Source organism: Rattus norvegicus, chromosome Y, assembly GCF_021556685.1.
Source record: "Rattus norvegicus strain SHRSP/BbbUtx chromosome Y, alternate assembly SHRSP_T2T, whole genome shotgun sequence".
NCBI classification, from domain to species: domain Eukaryota; kingdom Metazoa; phylum Chordata; class Mammalia; order Rodentia; family Muridae; genus Rattus; species Rattus norvegicus.
The window spans coordinates 10,111,091-10,115,440 of NC_141555.1; the positions used below are offsets into that span (position 1 = coordinate 10,111,091).

The following is a 4,350-nucleotide window of genomic DNA, read 5'->3' on the forward strand; positions in this document are numbered from 1 at the left end:
TGGCCTTGTTGGAGTGAGTGTGTTACTGTGGGTGTGGGCTTTAAGAAGCTCATCCTAGCTACCTGAAAGCCAGTATTCTCATAGCAGCCTTCAGATGAAGATGTAAAACTCACAGTTCTGCCTGCAATATGCCTGCCTGGATGCTGCCATGTTCCCACCTTGATGGTAATGGACTGAACCTCTGAACCTGTAAGCCAATCCCAATTAAATGTTGTCTTTATAAGAGTTACCTTGGTTATGGTGTCCTTTCATAGCATTATAATCATAAGTAAAACATTGACTATGGGGTGGCCAGTGAACTTCAGAGGTCCCCAGGTCTCTGTCTCCCTGATTCTGGGGTCAGAGTGCATGCTACCACGTTAGACTTGTAAGTTGGCTCTGGGGATCCAAGCTCAGGTCTCCATGCATGTACAGCAAGCAGTTTACCTACTGACCCATATCCTTTAGCTTACAAATGGGATTAAAATGATATAGAGGTAGATCTCAGGTGCCTGACATCAGGGAAGCTGAGCTCTGGTGCACAAAAGTGCAGCTGTTGCAGGGTTAGGATCATGGTACAGGGGACATTAGGGCCAAGGAGACATAACAGGGACATGCTTGGGACTTACATTGCCTGTTCTGCCTCCACACAGAAGCCTGATAATGCACGTGCAAGCTGGAGGAGAGCCATCTTCATCGGTAGAGCTTGCTGTGATCTAAGTGTTTTACCTACCACACCCCAAGGAAGATGTCACCAAAGATGACATCATTGGGAAGCAGCACTTTGGAGGGTGTGTCTTCAGGCATAAAGATGGACTCCTCCTCTGGGTTACAGGTGCACCTATATTAAAAAAGAACGCCCAGAGAGCATGCTGGACCTTCTCAGCCCAGGAAAATATAGGCAGAAGGCACCATCTACAAGCCATGTAGCAGGCTTCAATTAATTTACCAGGGACATGATCTTGGACTTGAAGACTCATTATCAGCCATCCAGTCTCTGCGAATGTAGTGACAGCAAGCTGGCTGGTTCCTGGGTGAGGCAGGGAACACCCAGAGTGAACATACAATGTGCTTCTTCATTTCTAGTCAGAACAGAATGCAGATGAATGCTTCAAGGCTAGGCAATATGAGTGGCACGGCTTGGTAAATGTCGGATCCAAAATATAAAGCAAACAAGAAAAATAAATTGTAAGAGAGAGTAGGCAGACATTATCACTAATCTTGGTTGCTGACGAGTTTCTCTGAATTCAATTAAAATGAATTCATCTTGGCACTCTTGTAGGGATTTTCTTCATCAGGTTATTTGAATCAGGAAGATTTGCTCTAAGTGTGGGTGGGACATTCTGGTGGCAACCCAGATTTAAGAATATGAAAGAAGGAGGCTTTGACTTTTCTGCCTGCCTTCACTCTCACTGGCAAGTTCATCTCTCCTGTGGCTGCTCCATTCCTTTGCTAATATTCGAACCACCTTCTCTGATATCTCATTGTATACTGAAGACCAATGCCTCCTGGAAACTCACATGCCTTCAGCACCAAGTTAAGATGGCTGAGACATCAAGAATCATAGACTGGGTAGCCAGTGGGATTCTCAGTACCCTTGAATGAGACACCCATTGTTAGATTAACCAGACAGTGTCCTGTAAGCAAAACTACCTTTTAATGTGTTTGGTGGTTTGAATAGGAGTGGGCCACCATAGACTCATGTGTTTGAATGCTTGACCCATGAGGAGTGATACTATTCAGAGATGTGGCCTTGTTGGAGAAGGTGTGACCTTGTTGGAGTGGGTGTGCCTTGTTGGAGTTGGTGTGACCTTGTTGGAGTGGGTGTGGCCTTGTTGGAGTCAGTGTGGCCTTTTTGGAAGATGTGTGCCACTGTGGTGCCTTTGCTTAGAGATTTGTATATACTCAAACTATACTCAGTGGTATAGACAATCCCCTTTTGCTGCCTGTGCATCAAGAACTTGTGGCTCCTTCAGCACGAATTCTGCCTGGATGCTCCCATGATTCCTGCCATGATGATATTGGACTGAACTTCTGAAAGTGTAAGCCAGCTGCAATGGAATCTTGTCCTTTATAAGAGATACCTTGGCTGCTGTGTCTGCAGCCATGAGCATGCTCAGGCTACAGAAGAGGCTTGCTTCTAGTGTGCTCCACTGTGGTAAAAGGAACCTCCAGTTGGACCCCAATGAAACCAATAAAATCGCCAATGTCAACACCCTTCAGCTGATCAGGAAGCTGATTGAAGATGGCCTGATCATCTGGAAGCCTGTAACTGTCCATTCTCAGGCTCGCTGCCAGAAAAACACCTTGAAGGGCAGGAATAAGGTCATAGGGAAGAGAAAGGGTACTGCCAACACTTGGGTGCCTGAGAGGGTGACCTGGTTGAGAAGGATGAGGATCCTACACTGGCTTCTCAGGAGATACTGGGAATCTAAGAAGATTGACTGCCATATGTATCAAAGCCTGTACCTGAAGGTCAAAAGGAATGTATTCAAACCAATGGATTCTTATGGAGCAGATCCACAGACCGAAGACAGACGAGGCCTGCAAGAAGGTACTGGCTGACCAGACTGAGGCTCGCAGGTCTAAGACCAAGGAAGCAAAAAACGCATGGGAGGAGCGCCTCCAGGCCAAGAAGGAGGAGATCATCAAGACTCTGTCCAAGGAGGAAGAGACCAAGAAATATAGCTTCCTTCACGTATGTGCATAGTGACCTCACTGTGGCCTCACATGATCAGTCATTAAAATAAAACAACCCTTAAAATAAAAAAAGAGTTACCTTGGCTATGGTGTCTGTACACAGCAATGGAAATCTAAGACAATGTTTATTAATTCTGCCGTTTCTGTTTCTTTTGAATCCGTAATAAAATAGCTCTCTAGAGAGAGGAACAAGTACCCACCAGAGAACATAAATTCCAGTTTACTTTTCTGGTGAATATGAAGTTGTGTTTTAAAAAAAATGCAAACTTGTATGTTTTTGTTTGTTTTTGGGTGTTGTTGTTGCTGCTGCTGTTGTTGTCCTTTTTGTTGTTGTTGTTGTTGTTTGTAAAGAAGAAACACATTAAGTCTCTGCATCCCTGACTGGCTCGTAAACACCCGAGCCCACATCATCTAAAGAGATTATGGCATTAGGTATATGTGTACACAAAAACACAAAGTTATTGCTGTCAAGTTCAGATGAAAGACAACGTCGGCCATGTGGGCCAGCCTAGACCTTCAACCATTTAACGCAGACAAATCAGGACACACTGTCAGCAGACTGTCGGGCCAACAGAGACGAGGACCTGCGTGTTGTGTTGTTATTTTCTTCTATGAATTTTTGCACCCACCCTGGTCATTAATCGTGTTTATAACGTTAACTTTGGCACATTTTTCTTTGCTCATCAAATATTTCCTTAATGAACTGTCAGGTCAGACACCCCCCATCTCCATTGTAATGACTTTCAAATTAAGTTCATCTGGAACACAGGGGTTTTAAAACTCTATGACGACAGAAAACACGGGGAAAAGACCCTCTTTCATTGTATTTGAAGAAAGACATATTCATTCACCTGCCATCTTCCCCCAGTGCTGAGTGTTCCCAAGCTCAGTGCTGAGACCTCTGCCTCATGGGCACCAACAGAGCCGTGAGATGAGCAATTCCAAACCAGGAGTCATTATACTGACATTACCATATGGTGCTCCCTCACCTACCTCTATCAGGTTCCAAACTCCTGGTTTCCCTCCACCGCTTAAAAGAGAGCTGTTGGGATCCACGCTCAGCATCACCCATGCCCATAATCCAAAGCACATACCTTTTAAAAATCAGATGTGTTTATATTATCAAATGTGTGAATGTTCTGGCGACAAGTAACTGTGTGCACCACATGCCTGCCTGATGTCTGAAGAGGCCAAGAGAGGGCATTAGATCTCCTGAAACTTGTTAACAGTTCAACTGTGACACATCATATGGATGGTGGGAATAGAACCTGGGTCCTCTGCAAGAGTAACAAGTGTTCTTTGTGGCTGAGCCATCTCTCTAAGCCCCAGAATCTGTGCCCTGTCCCTGGAGATTCTTTGCTACTCTACGAAACCATAAGGGAGACTTGGTGCCCATCCTCCAGAATAGACTTTATCCTATCAATGAAGAGGATGCCATGTGTTTTGGTATTGTAGACACTAGGAGTCTCTGAGGGAAAGTGCCTTGTATAGGGGAGTCCTGTGAGAACCATTACTGGAGGAGCACCCTGGACTGGATAGAGAATGGGTTGGGCCATTGCAGAAGATAAAAGTGTGATGGTGCCAAGGACATTTGAGAAATCCTATGAACTATCCAGTCTGGGATCTTAGTTAGGTTTCCACAGTTGAGAAGAGACCCCATGACCAAGTAAA

General features: G+C 45.0%; 1 pseudogene; it reads left to right on the forward strand.

The window, feature by feature from the left end:
• The first annotated feature begins 2,085 nt into the window (after positions 1-2,085).
• On the forward strand, positions 2,086-2,689 carry LOC147997958 (large ribosomal subunit protein eL19 pseudogene; annotated as a pseudogene).
• Positions 2,690-4,350: the final 1,661 nt, after the last annotated feature.